Genomic DNA, 26400 nt, shown 5'->3' with positions numbered 1-26400 from the left:
GGAGATTTTTTTTTTATTTTTTTTTTTATATAAACACAGCGAGTTGTTGTGATCTGGAACGCGCTGCCTGAAAGGGCAGTGGAAGCAGATTCAATAGTAACTTTCAAAAGGGAATTGGATAAATACGTAAAAAGGAAATATTTGCAGGCCCATTGGGAAAGAGTAGGGGGGAGTGGGACTAATTGGTAGCTCTTTCAAAGAGCCGGCATAGGCACGATGGGCCGAATGGCCTCCTTCTGTGCTGTATCATTGTGATTCTATGATAATCAACACTAAATTCAGTGAGGTAGACCAGGGACTGGTAGAATGCTGTTAAAAATGTCAGTGAAAATAGTTATTTATCATCAGACATTTGCCTTACCTAGAGGATTCAAACCCAGGTCTCCAACATTGAAAGGGGAGTAACACAGTCCCAAATATAGACCATCTCACATACTGGGTGGGTATCAAATGATTCAGCCCACCACTGTAACCCCCACAGCCTCACTAACTAAAAACAAAACTGCTGACCTAACCTTTTTAAAAAAAAATGAAGATTGAAAAAGTCAAGTGAACGGTTGAGGCCCAAACATAGGAGATGACGAAGAGTTGGAAAGAGGAGGAGAGAAATCAGGATTACATCGGATATACGGCACAGAAACAGGCCATTCAGCCCAACCAGTCCATGCCGGCGTTTATGCTCCACTTGAGCCTCCTCCCGTCTTTCCTCATCTAACTATCAGCATAACCCTTGATTCCCTTCTCCCTCATGTGCTTGTCTAGCCTCTCTTTAATTGTATCGATACTATTCGCCTCAACCACTCCCTGTGGTAGCGAGTTCCACATTCTCCCCACTCTCTGGGTAAAGAAGTTTCTTCTGAATTCCCTATTGGATTTCTTGGTGACTATCTTATATTGACGGCCTCTAGTTTTGCTCTTCCCCACAAGTGGAAACACTCTCTCTGTATCCACTCGTATCAAAACCTTCATAATTTTAAAGACCTCTATTAGGTCACTCCTCAGCCTTTTTTCAAGAGAAAAGAGACCCAGCCTGTTCATCCTTTCCTGATATGTATAACCTCACATTTCTGGTATCATCCTTGTAAATCTTCTTTGCACCCTCTCCAGTGCCTCTATATTCTTTTTATAATATGGCGACCAGAACTATACGCAGTACTCCAAGTGTGGTCTAACCAAGGTTCGATACAGGTTTAGCATAACTTCCCTACTTTTCAATTCTATCCCTCTAGAAATAAACCCTAGTGCTTGGTTTGCTGTTTTATGGCCTTGTTAACCTGTGTTGTTACTTTTAGTGATTTGTGTATTTGTACTCCGAGATCCCTTTGTTCCTCTACCCCACCTAGACTGGCACCCTCCAAGTGATAAGTGACCCCCCTATTCTTCCTACCAAAATGTAATACCTCACATTTATCTGTGTTGAATTTCATTTGCCAAGTATATGCCCATTCTGCAAGTTTATTGATGTCTTCCTGTAACTTGTTGCAGTCCTCCTCAGTATTGACTATCCCCCCCAATTTGGTATCATCCGCAAATTTAGAAATTGTGTTTTTGATTCCAAAGTCTAAATCATTAATATAACTTGTGAACAGCAGTGGTCCCAGCACTGATCCCTGTGGAACACCACTACCCACCTGCTGCCACTGTGAATAGCTACCCTTTACTCCCACTCTCTGCTTTCTGTCTTGAAGCCAGCTAACTATCCATTCTGCTACTTGTCCCCTGACTCCGCATTCTCTGACCTTGTTCATTAGTCTATTATGTGGTACCTTATCGAAGGCCCTTTGAAAATCTAGATAAATTACATCGACTGCATTACCCTTGTCTATTCTTTCTGTTACCTCTTCAAAAAATTCAATGAGGTTGGTCAAGCAAGACTTTCCCTTTTGAAATCCATGTTGACTATTCATTATTATACTTTTCGTTTCTAGATGTTCTTCTATTTTCTCCTTTAGTAGGGATTCCATTATTTTTCCTACCACCGATGTTAAGCGGACTGGTCTATAATTCCCTGGACATGTTCTATCTCCCTTCTTAAATATAGGTATTATGTTAGCTATCCGCCAGTCCTCTGGTACTACACCTTTTTCTAACGAATTATTAAATATGTGTAGTAATGCCTCTGCTATCTCTTCCCTAGATTCTTTTAAAATGCGTGGATGCAATCCATCTGGACATGGGGTTTTATCCTCTTTTGAGTTTGATTAGTTTATTTAATATATCCCCTCTTTTTATTTTAAATGCACTTATCTCATTACTAATCTCATCATCCAATGTCATGTCCACCTGTTCTATCCCCCTGGTAAATACTGAAGCAAAAATAATTATTTGATATTTCTGCCATCTCTCTATCGTTACCTGTGCTATTACCCTGTCTATCCTTTAATGGCCCTATTCCCATCCCAACCTTCCTTTTTTTATTGATGTGCCTGTAAAACATTTTACTATTTTGTTTTATATTCCTTGATAATTTAATTTCATAGTTCCTCTTTGCCTTCCTAATTGGTTTTTTGACTTCTCTCCTAATCTCTTTGTATTCTCCCTTATCATGCACTCCCCTGCTGTCTATGTACTTAATGTATGCCTCTTTCCTTACCCTCAATTGTTCTTTTATGTCTTTATTCATCCATGGAGTCTCATTAGTGTTTAGTTTGTTCTTTCCTTTTAGCAGAATATATTGTTCCTGCACTCTGTTGAACACCGTTTTAAATGTTTCCCATTGCCGTTCTACATCGTTGTTTGCCAATATTGTTGCCCATTTTATTTTCCCCAAGTTATATTCTTAGCCCCTCAAAATCAGCTTTTCTCCAATCTATTACCCTGGTTTTAGTCATACTTACGTCCTTCTCAATCATCATCTTAAAGCGTATTATATTATGGTCACTATTGCCCAGATGTTCCCCTACTTTTTACTTCTCTTATCTGCTCTGGTTCATTCCCCATTACTAGATCCAATAGCAAATCCTCCCTTGTTGGGCTTTTTACATATTGGGTTAGAAAGGAATCCTGTACACATTTTAGGAACTCCATTCCCTTATCCCTTTTACCTACCTCTTCTGTCCAATTAATATCGGAATAGTTGAAATCCCCCATAGTTATTATTGTTTTTTACTCATTTCCCTAATTGGTCTGCATATTTCTTCCTCCACCTCCCTTCCACTACTAGGTGGTCTGTAGACTGCACCTATTAGTGTGATTGATCCTTTATTATCTTTTATCTCTATCCATATGGATTCTATTTCTGTCTTGCAGATAGCTGAGTCACTTTTTTCTACTGTCATTATGTTATCCCTAATAAGTACAGCTACTCCACCTCCCCTTTCCCCCCCTCTCTTTTCTAAATAGGTTATACTCTGCAATGTTTAATTCCCAGTCCTGATTTTTCTGTGGCCATGTCTCAGTAATCCCTACTATGTCTGGTTCCTCGCAACACAGGATTGCCTCCAGCTCTCCTGTTTTATTAGACACTGTGTGCATTGCTGTACAGACAGTTTAACACATTTGTAATAGGATTTCCTCTCACTTTATGTTTAACCATCTTTTTAGGCATCTGTTCTATAACTCTATTTATTCCCTTACCATCACTGTCCTCCCTTACTTTATTCTTTCCTATGCTCTCTTTTCCTGTTTTGTTTATAATTAGGTTGGTTACGCTTCTTGTAGATCCCTCCCCCCATCTTATGCAGTTATCTCATTACTAATCTCATCATCCAATGTCATGTCCACCTGTTCTATCTCCCTGGTAAATACTGAAGCAAAGTATTTATTTAATATTTCTGCTGTCTCTATCACTGCCTGTGGTATTATCTTGTCCATCTCTTAATGGTCCTATTCCCATCCCGACTTTCCTTTTTTTATTGATGTGCCTGTATTAGTGATTAGATGACTCCAAGATTGGGTTTTAAAAGCCGATAGATTGTAGGAGAAAGGGAAGACTGAGGGAGCGAGGAGTTCACAGTTCTTAAGTTATGGGAAGGAAAAGAGAATAGGAATTGGTGTGACGAGTCTTTATTTCAGGACTGTGAGGATGTAGGCAGGACAAGGCATTTGAAGTTTAGAAGGGACAAAAGAAGAACTCTCTTGTAGCACCATGGTTTGTGGTGGTTAATGACCATTTATTGGGTACATGGGTAATTCCCTCCTCTACCACCTATATAATTCTTAACATTGTAGGGCAAAGATCTGTCCATTGCCTGCTGCACCCTAGTCACTCTTCATAAGTGCTTTTGTGCTTTAAAACAGCAGAGCAGAGGCAACTTGGCATCAGACATTTTGTACTGAAAGTTTCCTGCAAACCAGACGAGAGGCTGCCTCACATGACCAGCAACAAGTGAGCTCCCTATTTGAAAGTAAAATCTAGGAAGGCTGATCAATAGGTGAGGGGTACACACCATAGAATTCACAGCCACCAATCCAATCTTGGGGTTGAAATAATATTACAAAGCATGAAAGCAAAGCTCAAGCAGTTTGTTTGTCATACAAACTTCAAGATTGGATTGTTGGCTTGAATTAATGCATTGTATGCAAGTCAGACATTAAATATTCATCTTAAGTTATTTTCTTACCAGAGGAGGTAGTCCATTTTATCTAGTGGAGGTTTTGAAAAGTCATCTGAATTTGAATGGAGTGCTGTATATATTGAACAGATTTATGATGTAGGACCTGAAGGTTTAGAGGATTGTGTTAGAGCCTGCAATATTACCGTATCTTTTAACAGTAGATTACAGGAAAATGTTGTGTATATCAAGAAGCGAACCCATCTCCATATGAGCAGTAAATCACCTTGGAGACACAAGGGATACCTTGCATGGACTTCCATTGGACTGTAAGGTGGCGACATCTACTGTGATAGCTGGGCCTTTCAAACTATGAAGTGGAGGTTTTCAGGCACAGTGTACTGAGATAGTGGCCCCGATTTTATAGGGGGGAGGGGAGGGGGGGGGCGGCAGGAACGGTAGGCACGAGCCCCAGAGTGGCTGGTGAACCTGGAGAGTTTGGGGACGTGGAGGGTCGGCTGATCTTAATAGTAGGACCTCATTTGAATAAATTTTCCTGGAGTCTCGCCCGAATCTGGTCAGACCCACCACCTGGCTGGTGGGCAGGAAGGATGTGGCCGCAGATGATTTTAACCCCTGCCACGCACCATTCTTGCTGGGCGAGGGGTTAAAATCAGGGCCAATGTGTCCAGGATATGAATGACTCCGATTGGACAGGATGCACCTTCGCCTGTGCTGTATTCACTTCCCCAGTGACTGCCCAAAATGTTCAGGACAAAAATCAATCCTGCTCAGGATACAGAGAGCGGCGAGGTGGAACATCTGGACTGTCCTTGCTGTACAATGATGGATGACCACCCTGCTGTACAAAGTACTTAGACATCCAAAATAAGACGAGCTTTAGGAAGTGCAACGCTCTCTTTCTCAGGTTTAGTTCAAAATATAACTGGTCCTTACTTAAAAACGAGCAAACTAGTATTTACTTAAAAACAATTTTTTTCTAAATCTTGAGCAGTCAGGACTTTGATGGCTAAATCTTTTAGTCATGGTTGTAGCAAAGGTAGAGTGTTTGTGGGGGAGGGGGGAGGGAGTAGCTCACACAATAACTGGAGGGGTTAAAACATTTAGGATCACTCGTCTGATGATTTTTCTCAATTTTAAGAGCCCCTCCATTGAGTATGAAGGAAACAATGTCCCCGTTTATTTCATTGGTTAGCCTCGAGACTAAGTAGAAGCATGGATCACCCATTTCCCAAGTCTGCTCTCAGTTGCAAGCCTTCACACTGTTGCACAACACCATTTGATTCTTCCCTGTCCCCACCCCCCTCCTTGTGCATAGTTGAACATCAGCTTACTTCACAACTAATAATTCAAGCCTAAATAACAAATACAGAGGAAAGAAAAGTACCTGGGACAGTTGGACTGAAACAGAAGCACTGTGCTGTTGAACAAGGTTTGGGAGGACGATAAAAAGGAGAGATTTCCAAATGTGTAAAATCTTGTTCAGACTCGGTCTTGGAAATGTTAACTGTTGCACAATGGGAAGTCAAAGAAACGAAAGGATGTTTATCTCTCCTTTTATCGTCCTCCCAAACCTTGTTCAACAGCAGTGCTGCTGTTTCAGTCCAACTACGTGCAACAGCCCTATTGTGTACAACTCATGATACATGTGCACATACAAGCGTGATTGTGGATGTCATTGCGCAAATCAAGTACATTATTAATGCTAGCTTTAACCTAGTCTGTATTCTTGTACCAGTGCAGAAAGTGGCACACAATGCCAACCTCCAGAAATGTGCCATCTTCAGTACCATTGTTAGAGATTCCTAGACTTCACTGCAAATAATATCGTGTGCCTATTCAGCTCTCCAGTGTAACAAGGTGCAAAGTACCAAAACAATCTTGACTTTAGACAGCCTTTCAGGAAAAGCTATCTCACCACGCTAAATTGAAACATAAGGGGTTAAGCCATTTTTTCTGCATTCGCAAGTTTAATTTTGTAAGCATATTAAAATAGGGTGTGTAATGAATACCATACATAATCACATCAAGGCTTCATAAAATTATTGTCTGCAGTGGTTTATGAAACAAGCTCTTTCTTTAGTAGTTACGCATTGAGTAGGGGTGTGTTAGAATCCAGGCGGGTGCTTTTAGCCATATGGGATCAGGCTGAGAAAAACAAAAAGTTAAACATTTATGCATAATGGCCATCTTGGCAAAAATCCAACATGGCCACCATCACCATTGGAGACCAGTGATAGCTAACCTTTCATACCTCAGGGGCCAGGTTAGACATTTCTGAGTACTGATGTTAAGTCTTGCAAATGCCCAGTTGCTATTTGACTGCATACATTCTGTTAATGTGTTATTGCAGGTGATAGTGTTCGGGTTGATAGAATGAGGGTGGGGGATACGAGACTCTGAGGGGACCACAGAACAGTCTGCAGGCCATTTGGTCGATGACTACCATCATAAAAAAAAGAACAGGATGGTACTGAATACCCAGCATAGAGGGGGCATTGAGCAAGAATGGCATTGTGTATGCAGAAAGGGGCTCAGTGCCACCACTGTCTGAAATAACTGCAGCCTAATTTTTGAAGGGGGAGCAACTCATTGTAACCAGTACATGATGGACTAGACACACCAATAATCTTCATAAACCATCGGAGGATAAAATCAAATCAGCTGTAAATCTGTTGTGTAAGCTTTCCATATACAATATTGTATAAACTAGTTAATATAGTTGCTTGTGTTAGCTAGGTTCATGTGTATATTATTCCCTTTAAATCTGTCCCATTTTGTTGTTTTCAGTATTTTTGGTACAATGAAATATCTACATAGAAAAAGTAGGGGAATTGTTTTTAAAAAAGCTAAGTTGTATTGTGTCCTTGAAGTCTCACTATGTTGCAGAAAGAAATTTTGTTTCCTTTTCTGCTAAGTGCTGAAATGTTGTTTTGAATTTTTGCTTTAGTTTGTGGTTGTGTGGAGCAATAAAACATTTATACAGAACACAAAGTGTCATTGTTTGAGTTCTAAAAATGAAGCAAAACTGTGTGCAGTGTTTGAAGGGAGAATGTGATGGGGGAGGTGGCCAGCATTTCACCAGTACATGATGGACACGCATCCCTCAGAGCCAGTGTCCTCAGGACAGTCCATCTTCATAGTGCTATAAATCTCAATTGAAACATGATACAGCATGCTTGCATACCTGGCCTTCCTCTGCCTCGGGCCTTTGGAGTCTTTACAAGCTCATTTTGGAACTTTTGCTGCCTTCCCCTTCCTTCCTCAAATGATTCTGGAAATCTAAGTCCTTGAACCTAGAGGAAGCAAACTTTTACTGGCCCTCAAAGTCACACAATAGCACTCAAGCTTCGCTCACAGTGCACTTTACACAGCTCTCATCAAAAAGAAAATCAAAGTTGTAGAGACCTCTGACATGCAGACTATTGCCCTGGTCCTTAAAAATGGGTCTGCAGTGATGGGGCACTACAATTGGCTTGAGAAAAATCAGCAAGGATTCCTGATTGTTATCCAATGACAACCCCTCCTTGCCCCTCCCCTATTTTGCTCAAAAGCATGGGTTATTGTGCTTGCTGTGGTGCCCCCATGGCCAAATACTCGACCAACAATGAAGAATGGTCATGTGGGTGAGGTACGGGAGGGAGCCCATGGACTTGTACCTCAGCATGTCATTGCCTTAAGAGTAGTAAATGAAGAGGGGGGCGTGGTAGAAGGAATGACTGAGAAGTTAGCACTTCACGTTCAAAGTACTTGCCCTGGTTACCTACTCCTTGAATGTAGGGAAATGCAATTCAGAATAGATGCAATTAAAAAAAGATTTCTATTCAAGTAAATGAAATTGTACCACTGGTCGGATCTTCACAAAGGACCTGGGGCAGGAAACTGAGCAGGGTTTGATCCCACGCCCTTTAGATGCAAATTGTTTAAGATTCCTTCCGTTTTAAGACCAGATTTTCCCACATGCAACGGATATGAGGAGGAAGACCCCCTACCTGTTCTCCATAAACCAACGACAACACGAGAAGAAAACACATTTAGGAATTCTAGTGTAATTACTTGTGTTTTTTTTCCTCCAATGACAAAAATAGGGCTAAATCTTTAACCCTTACCTACCCAGGCCTCCAAGGACAGATTCTTTGAACTTTGTTTTACTCGTTAGCTTTCCAGCATTTCACAAGCCCATTCTTCACTGTCCTTGAATCCTTACTTCAGCATCCACAGGAGCTGTTGAAGAAACATCGATTTGCATCATTGCCAAGTCGACCTGCACTCGCTGCTAAAATTGAGCAGCCTAATATTCCAATCAGTATTATTTTAACCCATGGGTTACTGTCGACATTAAAATGGAAAATCTAGGCTAATGTCTCTTCCTGCAGCTGTCTGCTATTCAGTGACCACCAATTTGAAAGTGCACGAGGTAGAGTCAGGCCCAGCGGCAACACACCAACAGTGGGTTAAGCCTGCTGCCCGTCTCGGCTGAAACATGAATGGCCACTTAGGTGACATACCACAGGACAGCCAGCTCCATACCCCATCAAGACTGAATGGGGGTAAAAATTCACCGTTGGCAGGGGTGCAGAACTGGTGGCAATGGATCGGTCCCCCATCTTACGACCCTCCCCTCCAATTTGCAAGCAATTAGAGCAGTGGTTGAAAGGTTGGCCTCTGATGGGTTTTTTTTTTTTTTGGGGGGGGGGGGGGGGGGGCGTGGGAAAGAGTGTACAAGTTAGAGGAACAGATGATGTCGGATTAGTACATATAGCTGAAGAAAATCACTAGTCAGGCAGGTGAAATTGGACTGATTTGAAAATAAGAACTTTAAAATCAATGTGCTGGGGAGCGAGCTTGGCCAGTAGTTATTGCAAATGTGGGAAGAAGCTGGTTTCACAGATAATTGGCAGTATCTTTGCTCTAAAATAAACTTTTACAACAGGTTTACTGATCAACGACAAGAGGCCTTTAGGCTCAGATGTGTTTCCCCCCCCCTTGTTATCGCAAAACTCGAGATTAATTCCAATCAGCATCTAATTCTTCAATCTGAACCACCTGCTTAGGACATTAAAGAGCAAGATATATCTAAAACAGCTAGCAATGGGAGATGGAGAGAATAAACAGTTTATTGGCAGTTGGGGGTAGGGAAGAAACAGAAAGGTAAAAAGCACCATTAGGACCATGAAAAAAAAGCTGTCAAGCTTAGAGACATCAGTTGGGAGAGCCAGTGCTGTCCTCAAAGGGTTAAGCACTTGGTTGTAAAGGGACTTGTGAGAAAGGAAACTACCAGTTTAGTTCTGTCGTCTACCTGTAAGGAGCTATTTAATAGAGCAAGCGGAACTAGTAGGAATGTGTGAAGAGACAACACAAGCCATCCTGCAGATTCCAGCTTCCTTCAATTCTCCCAATAGGACAGACTTTTTTTTAAAAATTGCATACTGATTTTTTTTGTTTAAAGCACATCAGTAAGATTCATAATACTGCAAGTTTGGTTTTAACTGCAAGCTTCCATTTTTAAATCTTCAATTATTTACCAGGTTTCTGAAAGGAATAAGCCATGCACCTCCGCATTGAAGAACTATAATGTAAGATTCCTGCCAGATACTGCTGGTCAGGGGCATGGAGTGGAACAAGAGTGAAGGGTCAGCTGTGGCCGGGGGAGAGAGGGATGATATTGGGAGCATTAGGACAAGCTATTAACTATTTTCTGCTTCCTCAGTCAAGGAGTACACTTTAAGAGGAATGTGATGGGTAGGGCAAATAATTTGCCACAGCATGACACAAATTGAGCATTCCTACACCTGCCACGATTTGCTATTAGAGTTTTTACATAAGGTCAAGGAGGCCGTGAAAATATCGGCTTCCGAGCAACTCATAAGCCCGGTGTACTTTCCCGTCTTACCTTATAAAGCATAAACTGTATCCAAAAATACATAGCAACATAGCTGTAGACTCCAGTACTGTGGAACCATAGGGCTCATTTTCACTGGCTCCTTCCACAGCACAATGAGATCAAAACAAACTGGCCACCTGTGGTGGAAACTCTGGATTGGCAATCTTATCCCATTCCAATTCACCCAAGTCAGGTGACGACATTCTTCACCACCCCTTCTTTCAAAAATTCCTCTTCTGCAGCACTGAAATTTCTTCTTCTGTAGGCTTAAACTGCATCGAACCTCCCAAAAGACAGCAAGTCACCCCAAGCTACTTTAGAGACACACCGGAAAAGGTCAGTGAGCAAGTTACCTTCCCACTCAAGGAACGATAGAGCAAAAGGAGATAATGCAAGTATGTGAGATTATTTACAACACTGTCACCACTGGAATCAGATAATTTCTATCTTGAATATTTTTAACCAGTGCAGGACAGTCGTGTTATTTAAATTGGAAATCCCTCTGCAGCAAAATAAAGTTACAGGACAGATCAGCTGACATTTTTCACAAAGGTGCAGTCATTATGAAGGAAGCTAGTGCTGGAGAATGAAACACTTTCTTTCACGTATCCAGTGCCAAACTCCAAAGAATATTCAAGGCAGAGACCATTGCATCTTTTAAAGGGAAAAGTGGATAAATATTTGAAGCAGAGCAAGATAGAGCTATAGGGAGACCAGGGCAGTGGGATGTGTTTTGGAGTGCTCCAGCAAAGAAATAATGGGACTAATGTGTTCCTTCTGTGCTGTAAACATCTGTGGCTCCAAGTCAGATACAGCAATTCGAGGTAGAGTAAAACTGCACTCCAATCCCAGAAGAGCAGTCCCTACTGCACCAATATGACATTTTCCATTTCCCTCATAAGCCACCTTGTGGACTTTGGACTGAGGTTACTAATTAGCGCTGTAGGCCAATACCCACAAGGAACTGGATTGAGAATGTCCAAACTCATTTCTCGCTCAAGAGGCTTACAGCCAGTAGAGGAGACTTTCAAACCATCAGTTTGGGCTAAATTTGAGCCAGTGCAGAGGTGAAAGGTCAATACGTTTTACCCATTTTCCACTAAACAAGTTAATACTCTGATGTATCAGGACAAGAGCCATGAGAAATTGGGAACCCACCAGTGACTCCGTTTGCCCATTATGGAGCTGAGGCACACCAACTCGGAAATGACAAATTAAATCCCTGGTTTGTGTCGAGATAGCGGCAGCTCCAACTGACTTCAGCAGCCCAAGGGTTCCTGCTCCAGATTTCTATCCCGTGACCTCTGCTGCAAGTGTGTGCGTGTGAACACAGGATCAAGTGCAGCTATGTTGTAGCCATGGTTAACGAAACGACTCAAACTTACCACCAAAAAACATGTGGGCCCTTGACAGCCTATTAAATTATACGGACCAGGTCGAGAAGAAATAAGTTGAGGTGCTATACCCGACCTCAACACGTGGGCATAGGGTGGAAAGGCAACGGGGAGGGGAAAAAAAGACTCAGCTTCTGACCACAATCCAGGAACAGCTGGTGGAAGTGTGTGCATGTGAGGTGTGATGCCTCTACAGTCCAATAGTCTGCTAACACTTACAGTCCAGGTTTAGAGGAGGAACAGATCACTTAGACAAGTAACAAGTGTCAGTACTTCCAGGAAAGGGAGAAGATGGCGAGAAAAGGAAAAGACCAATTCGTACCCATCTTACTGGCGAAAATCAAACAGAGACCCCCCAAACACACAAAGATATTTTAAAAAGACACAAAAGACAATTGTCACATGCATTTGTAGAAAATATGGTCCAGCAACCTGAAACGTTGACTTTATTGTGTGGGGGGGGGGGGGGGGGGGGGGGAAAGAGAGGGAGTTTTTTTAAAATGCGGAAACAGGCTCCAAACCAATTACATTCCAAACCATCCCTATGTGTGGATACACTTGACAGGAAATACAAGTTTATAAAGCAAAGTTGCTAGATGTGAAATGACACTTAGACAAGAGTTTTACATTTTATTGCATCACACCACCTGCTAGTCTGTTGGGAAACAAGTCACCAGTTTTATATCACACATACCGGTGGTTTATGATTAAACATTTATTGTTCCAGTAAACCAAGCCATGACAGCTATGTCACAAGATTTTTTTTTGGGGGGGGGGGGGGGGGGAGGGAAGAAGAAAGAGAATGGAATGCCACAAGTTTAAAAAAGGGTAGTTAGGTGCTTGTAGACCAAAATGCTATGGGCCACTTGAATTTTAAAATAAAAATGCTGTACAAGGACAGAATACACAACAGGCTTACCGGGATAATTCACGCCTGCATGTGGCACACCAAACACCTCCTCCATTACCTATCCTTTCTATGGACCTGCTAACCTGCCAATAATTTTTTTTTTGTTCTTCAGCAGAGTAAACAAAATCCAGTGGGATTTAACATTTTTCACTATTAAAAAGATGAAAATGTACTTGATGCTGATCGCCCTCATCCCTCGCTATGATAACTGTAAACCTGCACACAAGTAAAGGCCGACACAAGCTTGGAGTCTCAATTTCTTATGACTGGTATTTCTGTGGATGAGCATATTTCTCTTCCGTATATATCTGGTACTGTATACAAGACGGAGTCAAACTTGGTGCACAATTATCTTAGTACATGAAGCCCAACTATTTTTTGAATGAACTAAGTGGCTACGGTCATCAATATTTCCCCATCCTGTGGGTGGAGGGAGAATGAAGCAGGACTGATTCATGTGCAGTATGAATAATTCATACATGATCAGATGGATGGATGTTGACATCTATGATCGTTAGTTTCTCCCAGCCCATTTTGCCCCGATGCCAACATTTGATGTCAGAAAATAAAATAACCCCCACCCCAACAAAATCAGAAAAAGCTCTTTCCGAAGGAAACACCACCCCTTTGTATTCAATGGGTTTTAAAGGGTCGGCCTGGGGCAGGGAATAGGTTTGTTTTGTGTTTTTTTGAGCAGCCATAGCGCCTGGAACAGCCTGCACCAAATCTCTGGCATAGCCCGCGTTGAAGACAAACTCCTGCTGCAATTTGAACTTTTACTCACTGTCCCATCTGTCAAGGTTTTACTTCACTAAAACAAGGTGATGCAACAATATCACGACAAAGAAGTCACGTGCACTTGCATTTACAAATTAGACTTTTGCAGCTTGCATTGTTTAACAAAGACACAACCTTCTTTAATTATTGATCAAGTTTCACTCGGTTGTACAGTACCTGCATAAAGTTCCACTAAGATTAACTCCAGCCTGCAGCAGGGACTTGCGCTCCATGGTATCTCAGCATCTTATTCCTTATTGCTGAAGCAACTGTACATTCTAGCAGTTGTAATTAAATAAGTCATCTAATTTCTGACACCTTGCAAACACCATTACTGCAAACTGATACACAAAAGGGAAATAAAGCACATTTTCAGTTTAAAAAGTATCCTAAAAAAAATCTACTTGGTACACGTTTAAAATATTCTTGGTAAAAAAACAGCAAGGTGTTATCAGACAATCCCAAAGCGTTCGGCTCTTTTCCTCTTCTTTGCCTAAAAAGAAAATACCAATGATCAGAAAGTTGATCTATTTACAATTCACATCATAATTTTCTTACAATATAGACTGACCCTAGTTATCTTAATTAACTGCTGCAATGATTACATCACTATGAGTGTTCACGGATCAGAGTGTCGTCAGGCCACTCACATCCAGCATGACCACCATCATTCGGTTCACGATGGGATCGATTGTACAAGGTCTGTGGAAGATACCCATATGGCCACTCAACCACAAGGCAATTAAATTAAATTTCAGTTAATTAGTTCGGAGTACATAGGAACAAGAGGACGCCATTCAGCCCGTCGAGCCTGTTCTGCCATTCAATGAGATCATGGCTGATCTGTATCTTAATGCCCTCCACCTGCCTGGGCTCCATATCTTTTTATACCCTGGTCTAGCAAAAAACTATCGATCTCGGATATAAAATGATTAAAGTAGGGCTCTGCCAGTTGCAACCATATAAAATGATGTTATTTAACCATTGCATAGATTCACAACTGTTAAATGCAACAGCCAAAAGATCATTTACCAACATTTATACATTGCTAATTGCAACCTGGCGTGGACAAACCTAGAGATCCGAGCTGATGGGTTTCCAAGGTGTTGGATAATTGCGCTAGTTTGATTACCTCTACATCATCACCACCTCCTGCTGAACTGGTTACAATTCCAAACCGCTCCTTCCTCTTCTTCATCTTCTCATCGTCTTCAGTCTACAAGAAAAGCAAACACACATTAAAGTCAAAGCAGAGATCAAAATTGATTTAAGGCAGCAATATTCAGCTCAATGTGTAAATGCCCTGTGGTGTGGTACCAAGCCACACTGAAGTACATGAGGAATGGGGCACTTGGGCAAGATTCCAGAGGGCTGATTGAAGGCAGCAATATTCAGCTCAATGTGTAAATGCCCTGTGGTGTGGTACCAAGCCACACTGAAGTACACGAGGAATGGGGCACTTGGGCAAGATTCCAGAGGGCTGATTGAAGGCAGCAATATTCAGCTCAATGTGTAAATGCCCTGTGGTGTGGTACCAAGCCACACTGAAGTACACGAGGAATGGGGCACTTGGGCAAGATTCCAGAGGGCTGGAATTGGACTGCAGCCAAGCGTCAGTAAAAATTTGCAACAAATGGGGGAAAAATGCTTCTCATGTCCCAGCAGCTGATGTATTGCACAAAGTTACAATACTTGCTGTGCGCCCTGGATAGCAAAAGGGTTAAAGAACGTTTATCAGCAATTCTTTGGCCAAACTGAGCAAAGCATAATGACATCATTGGTTGGGCAGATAATAGACAGCAGTGTACCAAGAATTTAACATTCACCATTTCATGTAACATACAGAGAGAGTCCTGTCTCACAGCAGGGCCAGAAAAAGAAAACAGATGACTAGATGTATCAGGGTCAGAATGTCCTTCATTGTTTGGCTGCAAGACTCTTTAAATACTCCTTAAAAGTTTATTGGGAATGTGCATCTTTTGAGCCGTTGCCAAAGAAAGAAAAAAGCGCCTCTGGAAATTCTCGACCTCCCAGCTCGTCGTTTTGCAAATGACACTCATCTGTGCGATGTGAAATGTGAAGAAGCTTCAAATGGTGAATGTTAAATGTGCCATGCTGAATCAAGCAGGGCAATCTGCCGGCATTCTGTCCTGTTATTAAAAGGCCTCGAGCACAGAGAATGGCCATGACTTAGTTATGTGGTACGTTGGAAGAGAAACAAGAGGCTTTTATTGCTGACAATTGATTTGGTTGAAGAACAAGCAAGCAGCAGCGTACAATGACACAGGATGACTCGTTGGATTAGAATCAGTATCCTGAAACAGAGTTTGGTTAAAGCAGCTTTTCAATTAAAAAAAGCACATACACAATAGGCTAAAATCAGGGAGGACAAAATAAAGAGCTTTTCCACCATTCCTTGGTCGGCAGGCTACATTTCAAGCATTGACTAGCACTACCTCTCGACCCATCCTCAGATTTGTCACGCTGCTTGTCCGACATCCGGTACTGGATGAGCAGCAATTTCCTCCAACTAAATATTGGGAAGAGCGAAGCCATCGTCTCAAGTCCCCACCACATACACCGTCCCCTAGTCACTGACTCCATCCATCTCCCTGGCCACTGTCTGAGGCTGAACCAAACCGTTCGCAATCTTGGCGTCCTATTTGACCCCAAGATGAGCTTCCAACCCCATACCCTCTCCATCACCAAGACCGCCTACTTCCACCTCCGGAACCTCGCCCGTCTCCACCCCCGCCTCAGCTCACCTGCTGCTGAAACCCTCATCCATGCCTTGGTTATCGCTAGACTCGACTATTCCATGATCACCTGGCCGGCCTCCCATCTTCCACCCGCCATAAACTTGAGCTCATGCAAAACTCTGCTGCCCCGTATCCTAACTCACACCAAGTCCCGCTCGCCCATCACCCCTGTGCTGGCTGACCTACATTAGCTCCTGGTTCTGCAATGTCTTGATTTTAAAATGCTCATCCTGGTTTTCAAATCCCTCCATGGCCTTGCTCCCCCACCCAGAGATCTCCAAGCTCCTCCAAATTTGGCCTGTTGAGCATCCCCGATTTCAATTGCTCCACCATTGGCGGCCGTGCCTTCAGCTGCCTGGGCTCCAAGTTCTGGAATTCCCTCCCTAAACCTCTCTGCCCCTCTAGCCTCCTTTAAGACGCTCCTTAAAACCTCCCTCTTTGACCAAGCCTGTCCTCATATTGCCTTACGCAGCTCGTGTTGAATTTTGTCTGATAATCGTGCCCGTGAAGCACCTTGGGACATTTTACTACGTTAAAGGTGCTACACAAATGCAAGTTGTTGTTGTACACTTCTTGGTAAGCTTTGCGAAGAATAAATACAAAATTGCACAAATAATTCAACTTTTTAAAAAAACTGTAACCAATGAAGCTAACTATTCACGCAGTACCGGAGCATTCAGTACAGTTCCTTTCCCCTTCATTTCTCTCGATGCTCGCACAAAGCAGATTATAGAAAATCTGACAGGAGAGAACAGCACTGCTTTAGTTTCTTTAAAAAAAATGTTCAAAGTTAAAAATGAAAGCTATAGTCTCCTCTGCCACAACTCAAAGTGGCATAAAATTGTTATAAAAAAAACTAAAATCCAACTAATTGAATTTGAAAAGCAGTTTCCTAACACGAGCAAGCCAAAGGATCAGATAAGAATACAGAACTTAAAATTATTATACAACAGGGCTGTGATTACAACACTCCATTAGTTTCAGAACCCCTGGGTTGTGGAACAAGAGAAAAAACACAAAGGCTCCCACTCCTAATTGTTGGCTAGTGACCCTTGCTGAAGAGTGCTCGCATGGATCAGGTAAGGAGAGAATCTGTGGGCATGATTCCTTGCCAGCTAACCAGCCTACTGACACTCCCCAACAGGCAGTAAAGGGCGGGCTGCTGGTACATACGGAACCATACCCCAGCAGAAGAAGTCACCGTATTCAATTCCAAGGATAAAAATATACACAAACAGAACCAGAAACAGAGTCCCTGCTATAACCTGCACACCAGACAAGTATATAAACAGACCAATTCAGAGCATCAAAAACAGCATGGAAATAATTTCAGTAACAATGTCAAAGGGTCTGATCTGCATAGGCCTGCTAGAACACGCTCAGTGCAGTTTGAACTTTTTAAACAGCTGAATAAATTCTGCTTCATTGCGTGGGTGCTGCTAGTTGAATTGCAATGGTGATAAAGGACTTACTTTGTGGCAGCATAAAGTAAACATCCCCTCTTCTGCTAATTCCCCATAATTTATCTTCAACTGAGAAACTAATGTGAAAGACTAAGGCCCTTATAGTGCAGGACATCAAGGTTTTAAAAAAAATCAAAGCAACAACTACCACTCCAACAGTAACCTGTACATAGCAAATCTATCCTTGTGAAGTTACGAGCAACAATGGCACCAAAGCTCTGAAGGTGGAAATATGGTTCACATCAGCAGGAAACATTCAAGTGGTTCAATAAACTCCTGTACAGTAGTCAGGAATAGCAGGCATTTCAGCCATGCAATGCATCATTAAACACCAAGCAGAACGGTTAAAACCATTTAATAATCTGAATGCCTTTCTAGTAACGGAGCATACAATCACCATCTATTCAGACAGCTACAATACATAACTAATAATGACCACATGCCCGTTCCAAAGTATTTTTCTATTGCATCACTGTTTGCAACCTTGGTGTCATATCTGACCCGGAAATGAGCTTCCAACCACATATCCACAGCATATCTAAGACTGCCTATTTCCACCTCCGTAACATCGCCCGTCACCACCCCTACCTCAGCTCATCCGCTGCTGAAACCCTCATCCATGCCTTTATTACCTCTAGACTTGACTATTCCAACACACTCCTGGCTGGCCTCCCACATTCAACCCTATGTAAACCGGAGGTCATCCAAAGCTCGGCTGCCCGTGTCCTAACGCTCACCAAGTCCCGTTCGCCCATCACCCCAGTGCTCGCTGACCTAAATTGGCTCCCTGTTAAGCAACGCCTCGATTAAAAAAATCCCATCCTTGTTTTCAAATCCCTCCATGGCCTCCTCGCCCCTCCCTATCTCTAATCTCCTTCAGACCCCCCCACTATAATCGCTCAACCATTGGTGGCCGTGCCTTGTGTTGCCGAGGTCCCAAGCTCTGGAATTCCCTGCCTAAACCTCCGCCTCGCTACCTCTCTTTCCTCCTTTAAGACACTCCTTAAAACCGACCTCTTCGACAAAGCTTTTGGACACCTGCCCTAATTCCTCATGTGGCTCGGTGTCACATTGTGTGTTTTATTGGGATGTTTTATGATGTTAAAGGTGCTATATAAATACAAGTTGTTATTGCTGTTGAGAAGCAGCACTGGGATTCAATCACAGGGGAAAATGGAAGGAAAATTATTGAGTGGAAAATAATTTTTAAAAGCCACACTATCGAAGGAGGCTGGTTGTGATTTTTCTCAATTGAATTCCTTTTTCTTCACTATTCAAATATTGAAAGGTTTTGTTTTGGAGAATGCTCCTTAGCTTGCAGTTACATGCAGATAAACAAAGGCTGCATTACCAGGGTTTACTGAGAGAGCACTGCCTCAATTACACAATGCCATTTTGCTTCTGTGTTCAGCACCAATGCACACCGTGGAGGACGACAACTCGGGTTCAGCCAAGGTATCGGGGGAAGGCGGTAAGGATAAGCATGAGCCGGTTCAATGAGGAAGGGAATTTTCTCTTTAAATGGCTCAGTAAGCAAAGACCATTTGCACTCACTTCCTCTACAAAAGCAGGAAGGAAAACAAAAAAAGTTAGAAAACAAAACTACACAAAATCCTTGCACCTCCCATGTTCACACATCCAGTCTTGTGGCTATTTTTGCTAGCCACGTTTTATTGTCTACTGGCCGAGATCCAGATATTGTAATCCCTCAGCTTCTCATGTTTTAATTGTGTGTTGTTACCAGTCTGCAATGGAGTGGGGCCCTAGCAGATCACTCCAGCACCGCAGACATACAAAGAGATGGTGTACACATCAATCACAAGTCCCTTCTCACAGCAAGGGGCCAACGGCAACGACAACTTCACTGTGCTACAATTTTTGTAGCTGCCAGCCGCATTCTCCCTGCCGTCAACACTCATTATACCATCTAGCGTGGCTTGATTGAGAGCTCCACAAGAACTCGGAGGGGGTAGAAAGGACACATTGTCGCCTTAAGAGGCTCACCCAGGCAGCACTCAACACAAAGCCAATATGTTTGTGGACTCAACGCAGCTAAAACCCAGGTGACAGATGGAGCCCGTTGAAGTGTGCTGCGCAATAAAAGTTTACACTCGCTACAAAAATGTAATGGGATGTTGGCAGAAATCGTCACGTACTTCCGAAGAAATGGCAAACTGAATATTTAATACAGAGATGTATTGTTACTTCAGTGTTATGCAAGAGGGTCATTATTTCACAGCGTGCTGCAAGGAACCCACTTCTAACTGTGTACAAAAACTTCAAGCACCCTGCTGTGATAATTAAATTTTCTATCCTTGTTACAGTCAAAACATTTACCACCTAACGGAGGTCATTATAATTCACTCCATGTGCACATTTCCTACAAGCGGTAGGTGTGCCAAATGCATTACCAAGTACAATAATGTTTTCTGTACTGATCACGAGCCAAGTACAGTTGAAGCTTGCTAAGTGATTAACCAGTCTGCCAAGGAATAGACCAGTGCTTTTCAACCTACAAGCCAAACCTTCCTTTGTCCCCCCCCACAATTATAAAATTGACAGATTGCCTGCTACCTCAACGATTAATACTGCAACCAACACTATTGCAAATAAATGATTGAAATTTGTCATCTGCCTTTACTGAACTGCCACTAAAGTATTCAGTCTGTTTATTGGGTCACCGGAGGCCACCGTACAATAATATTCTAAATACAACTAGCAGCAACTAATGGAAGAAAGGAGTGTAACACGAGATTAATGGATGATTCCAATAGGCGCGCGAGCGAGCGAGACAGAGCGCGCGAGCGAGCGAGCCAGAGCGCGAGCGAGCGAGCCAGAGAGCGCGAGCGAGCCAGAGAGAGCGAGCGAGCGCAGAGAGAGCGAGCGAGCGAGCAGAGAGAGCGAGCGAGCGAGCCAGAGAGAGCGAGCGAGCGAGCCAGAGAGAGCGAGCGAGCGAGCCAGAGAGAGCGAGCGAGCGAGCCAGAGAGAGCGAGCGAGCGAGCCAGAGAGAGCGAGCGAGCGAGCCAGAGAGAGCGAGCGAGCGAGCCAGAGAGCGAGCGAGCGAGCCAGAGAGAGCGAGCGAGCGAGCAGAGAGAGCGAGCGAGCGAGCCAGAGAGAGCGAGCGAGCGAGCCAGAGAGAGCGAGCGAGCGAGCCAGAGAGAGCGAGCGAGCGAGCAGAGAGAGCGAGCGAAGCGAGCCAGAGAGAGCGAGCGAGCGAGCCAGAGAGAGCGAGCGAGCGAGCCAGAGAGCAAGCGAGCGAGCGAGACAGAGAGAGCAAGCGAGCGAGCGAGACAGAGAGAGCAAGCGAGCGAGCGAGACAGAGACAGAGAGCGAGACAGAGGTTCTGCTGTCGCTAACTAAGGAGGGTCTGCAGCAGAACCTGGACCTGCTGGAGTCGTACTGCCAGACTTGGGCCCTGACAATAAATCCCCAAAAAACCAAAGTCCTTGCGTTCCAGCAAAGATCCAAACATCAGGGACCAAAATAAATTTCACAGTAGGAACAACCAAAATTGAACAAACCACTAACTACACATACTTGGGCTTAAAAATCAGTTCTACGGGAAACTTCAAACTGGCTGTGAATGAACTGAAAGAGAAAGCAAGAAGGGCTTTCTATGCCATCAAAAAATCAATCCAAATAGAAATCCAATTAGCATTTGGCTCAAAATTTTCAAATCAGTAATTGAACCAATTGCGCTCTATGGCAGTGAGGTATGGGGACCGCTAACACAAGAAGAATTTGGAAAATGGACAAACACCCAATTGAGATCCTACATGCAGAATTCTGTAAAAGTATCCTCCGGACTCAAAGGAAAAACAGTAAACAATGCATGCAGGGCGGAACTAGGCCAATATCCATTAATAATCACTATCCAAAAAAGAGCCACCAAATTTTGGAATCACTACAAATGAGCAACCCCCAATGCTATCACTATGACGCCCTGAATGCCAAGAGCTGACCATAAAGAAGAATACCCTCAGTCAACTAGTCCTGGGACTCAGTGAAGTAACTACTAACAATACTAACAATAACCAGCCCCAGGACAGTGACAGGGTACACACAGAATTCGACCTAACACAATCGTCGCTAAGCAAAAGGAAAAATATCTGACATATTGGGCAGAAACAACAAAAACCCAAAGCAAACTCAATTGCTACTTGGCCCTAAACAGACAATACAACATAGCTGATTACCTGACCATGGTAAAGGATAACAAACTGAGAAGAACCTTGACAAGGTACAGACTTAGCGAACATAGCCTAGCGATCGAAAAAGGCAGACACAGGCAGACCAGGCTGCCAGAGAAGACAGGATATGCTCTCACTGCAGTCAGGGAGTAGTGGAGACAGAGATGCACTTCCTCACAGCCTGTGGAAAATATCAGGGCATCAGGGAGAATTTCTACCAAAAATTCTCACAAATATGCCCTGAATTCAGAAATCTGAATGACAACCAAAAACTCCCATCCTACTGGGGGAGGAGAGAAGCTGTGTAACACTGGCGGCACACTATGTTACAGCTTGCCATGAACAGAGGACAACCAGTAAACTAAGAAAACAGTATATATAAACAATGCGAATGTATATTTATACACTCCGGGATATACCTGTTTATACACTATGAATAGAACTGCGTTTATGTATTCAACCATAAATGTATGTTGATGCTTGGCAACATAAGATGTACCTTATCATGCCAATAAAGCGATTTGAATGAGAGAGAGGGACAGAGAGGGAGGGAGAGAGAGGGACAGAGAGAGAGGGAGAGAGAGAGGGAGGGAGAGAGAGGGAGAGGGAGAGGAGGAGAGGGAGGGAGAGGGAGGGAGAGGGAGGGAGAGGGAGGGAGAGGGAGGGAGAGGGAGGGAGAGGGAGGGAGAGGGAGGGAGAGGAGGGAGAGGAGGGAGAGGGAGGGAGAGGGAGGGAGAGGGAGGGAGAGGGAGGGAGAGGGAGGGAGAGGGAGGGAGAGGAGGGAGAGAGAGGGAGGAGAGGGAGAGAGAGGGAGGGAGAGGGAGGGAGAGGGAGGGAGAGGGAGGGAGAGGGGAGAGGAGAGAGGGAGAGAGAGGAGAGAGAGGGAGAGAGAGGAGAGAGAGGGAGAGAGAGGGAGAGAGAGAGGGAGAGAGAGAGGGAGAGAGAGAGGGAGAGAGAGAGGGAGAGAGAGAGGGAGAGAGAGAGGGAGAGAGAGAGGGAGAGAGAGAGGGAGAGAGAGAGGGAGAGAGAGAGGGAGGAGAGAGGGAGAGAGAGGGAGAGAGAGGGAGAGAGAGAGGGAGAGAGAGAGGGAGAGAGAGAGGGAGAGAGGGGGAGAGAGGAGGGAGAGAGGAGGGAGAGAGGGAGGAGAGAGGGAGGGAGAGGAGGGGGAGGAGAGAGAGGGAGGGAGAGAGGAGGAGAGGGAGAGTGAGAGGGAGGGAGAGAGAGGGAGGGAGAGAGAGGGAGAGAGAGAGGGAGGGAGAGAGGGGAGGGAGAGAGGAGGGAGAGAGGGAGGAGAGAGAGGGAGGGAGAGAGAGGGAGGGAGAGAGAGGGAGGGAGAGAGAGGGAGGAGAGAGGGAGGAGAGAGAGGGAGGAGAGAGAGGAGGGAGAGAGAGGGAGGGAGAGAGAGGGAGGGAGAGAGAGGGAGGGAGAGAGAGGGAGGGAGAGAGGAGGAGAGAGGAGGAGAGAGAGGGAGGGAGAGAGAGGGAGGGAGAGAGAGGGAGGAGAGAGAGGGAGGGAGAGAGAGGGAGGGAGAGAGAGGGAGGAGAGAGAGGGAGGGAGAGAGAGGAGGGAGAGAGAGGGAGGGAGAGAGAGGGAGGGAGAGAGAGGGAGGGAGAGAGAGGAGGGAGAGAGAGGGAGGGAGAGAGAGGGAGGGAGAGAGGGAGGGAGAGAGAGGAGGGAGAGAGGGAGGAGAGAGAGGAGGGAGAGAGAGGAGGGAGAGAGAGGGAGGGAGAGAGAGGGAGGGAGGGTGAGAGAGGGAGGGAGGAGAGGAGGGAGGGAGAGAGGGAGGGAGAGAGAGGGAGGAGAGAGAGGAGGGAGAGAGGGGAGGGAGAGAGAGGGAGGAGAGAGAGGGAGGAGAGAGAGGGAGGGAGAGAGAGGGAGGGAGAGAGAGGGAGGGAGAGAGAGGGAGGGAAGAGAGGGAGGGAGAGAGAGGGAGGAGGAGAGGGAGGGAGGGAGAGGAGGGAGGGAGGGAGGGAGGGAGAGAGAGGGGGAGAGAGAGGGAGGGAGAGAGGGAGGGAGAGAGAGGGAGGGAGAGAGAGGGAGGGAGAGAGAGGGAGGGAGAGAGAGGAGGGAGAGAGAGGGAGGGAGAGAGAGGGAGGAGAGAGAGGGAGGGAGAGAGAGGGAGGGAGAGAGAGAGGGAGGGAGAGAGAGGGAGGGAGAGAGGAGGAGAGGGAGGGAGGGAGAGGGAGGGAGAGAGAGGGAGGAGAGAGGGAGGGAGAGAGAGGGAGAGAGAGTAGGAGAGAGGGAGGGAGAGAGAGGGAGGAGAGAGAGGGAGGAGAGAGAGGGAGGGAGAGAGAGGGAGGAGAGAGAGGAGGGAGAGAGAGGAGGGTGAGAGAGGGAGGGAGAGAGAGGGAGGAGTGAGAGGGTGGGAGAGAGAGGGAGGAGAGAGAGGGAGGGAGAGAGGGAGGGAGAGAGAGGGAGGAGAGGAGGGAGGGAGAGAGAGGGAGGAGAGAGAGGGAGAGGGAGAGAGAGGGAGGAGAGAGAGGGTGGAGAGAGTGAGGGAGGGAGAGAGGGAGGGAGAGAGAGGAGGGAGAGAGAGGGAGGGAGAGAGAGGGAGGGAGCGAGAGGGAGGGAGAGAGAGGGAGGGAGAGAGAGGGAGGGGTGAGAGGGAGGGAGAGAGAGGAGGGAGAGAGAGGGAGAAGAGAGAGGGGGAGAGAGAGGAGGGAGAGAGAGGGAGGGAGAGAGAGGGAGGGAGAGAGAGGGAGGGAGAGAGAGGGAGGGAGAGAGGGAGGAGAGAGGGAGGGAGGGAGAGGGAGGAGGAGAGAGAGGAGGGATGGGAGAGGGAGGGAGGGAGAGGGAGGGAGGGAGAGGAGGAGGGAGAGAGGGAGGGAGGAGAGGAGGGAGAGAGAGGGAGAGAGAGGGAGAGGAGGGGGGGAGAGGAGGGAGAGGGATGGAGATGGGAGGGAGAGGGAGGAGAGGGAGGGAGAGGAGGGGAGAGAGAGAGGGAGAGAGAGGGAGAGAGAGAGAGCAATCCCCAATGCTATCACTACGACGCCCTGAAATGCCAAGAGCTGACCATAAAGAAGAATACCCTCAGTCAACTAGTCCTGGGACTCAGTGAAGTAACTACTAACAATACTAACAATAACCAGCCCCAGGACAGTGACAGGGGTAACACAAAGAATTCGACCCAACACGATCGTCGCTAAGCAAAAGGAAAAATATCTGACATATTGGGCAGAAACAACAAAAACCCAAAGCAAACTCAATTGCTACTTGGCCCTAAACAGACAATACAACATAGCTGATTACCTGACCATGGTAAAGGATAACAAACTGAGAAGAACCTTGACAAGGTACAGACTTAGCGAACATAGCCTAGCGATCGAAAAAGGCAGACACAGGCAGACCAGGCTGCCAAGAGAGGACAGGATATGCTCGCACTGCAGTCAGGGAGTGGTGGAGACAGAGATGCACTTCCTCACAGCTTGTGGAAAATATCAGGGCATCAGGGAGAATTTCTACCAAAGATTCTCACAAATATGCCCTGATTTCAGAAATCTGAATGACAACCAAAAACTCCCATTCCTACTGGGAGAGGAGAGAAGCTGTATAACACTGGCGGCACGCTATGTTACAGCTTGCCATGAACAGAGAGCCAACCAGTAAACTAAGAAAAGAATATATATAAACAATGCGAATGTAATTTATACACTCAGGGATATACCTGTTTATACACTGTATGAATAGAACTGCGTTTATGTGGTAAACCATAAATGTATTTTGATGCTTTGGCAACATAAGATGTAACTTATCATGCCAATAAAGCGATTTGAATTGTGAATTGTGAATTGAGAGAGGGACAGAGAGAGAGAGAGAGAGAGAGAGCCCTATATGCAATAAAAAGAAAATTCTACAACATCCAAATCCAATCAAAATCTGGCTCAAAATATTTGACAGCATAATCCTGCCCATTGCACTGTACGGTAGTGAAGTATGGGGCCCGCTAAATCACCAAAGCTACACCAAATGGGAAAAACACACAATAGAAGCCCTACATGCAGAATTCTGCCGAAGCATCCTTCGCATCCAAAGAAAAACGCCAACAAATGCATGCAGAGCCGAACTAGGCAGATACCCACTGATAATAAACATCCAAAAACGAGCACTAAACTTCCTAAATCACCTCAAATCTAGCTCCCCAGACACCCTTCATTTCAAAGCATTTCAGACCCAAGAGCTAAACCCAGAAAAGAGTCCCCTGAGTCAGCTGCTACTGAAACTAAGTACTCAGCCGGACCCTGACCAGCCCCAGACCAACACAGCCGTCCAAACACCAATCCGAGTGAACCAAATCATTAAACAATGCAAAGAAACCTACCTGGAACATTGGAACAAAATAACCGAAAGCCAAAGCAGATTAGAATGTTACCGGGCCCTAAAAAGAGATTATAAACTGGCAGACTACCTCACGACCATCAGAGACACAAAACAGAGACAGACCCTCACCAGGTACAGACTAAGCGACCACCAACTGGAAATTGAAAAAGGCAGATACAAGAAATCCTGGCA

General features: G+C 44.9%; 1 protein-coding gene across 4 annotated transcripts in view; it reads right to left on the bottom strand.

Annotated features, from left to right (window-relative positions):
* Positions 1-26400, bottom strand: part of LOC147097111 (uncharacterized) — a 272785-nt gene that overhangs the window by 21379 nt on the left and 225006 nt on the right. For 2 of the 4 annotated variants that reach the window (XM_085972976.1, XM_085972975.1), the window contains exons 6-10: positions 14612-14695; positions 13657-13972; positions 8628-8738; positions 7702-7810; positions 4563-4659 (exon numbers count right to left, since the gene is read on the bottom strand). The exons of 1 other annotated variant lie outside the window; for it this stretch is intronic. The gene's annotated coding sequence lies outside the window, so the exon portion shown is untranslated. The remainder of the gene's footprint in view (positions 1-4562; positions 4660-7701; positions 7811-8627; positions 8739-13656; positions 13973-14611; positions 14696-26400) is intronic. One more of the 4 variants, XM_085972977.1, reaches the window with a different exon arrangement.

The sequence above is a fragment of the Somniosus microcephalus genome, chromosome 33 (genome assembly GCF_052327205.1).
Source record: "Somniosus microcephalus isolate GS21.2 chromosome 33, FLI_Smic_1.0, whole genome shotgun sequence".
NCBI lineage: Eukaryota > Metazoa > Chordata > Chondrichthyes > Squaliformes > Somniosidae > Somniosus > Somniosus microcephalus.
The sequence above is the reverse complement of the archived record's forward strand: the minus strand, read 5'-3'. Positions and strand labels throughout refer to the sequence as shown.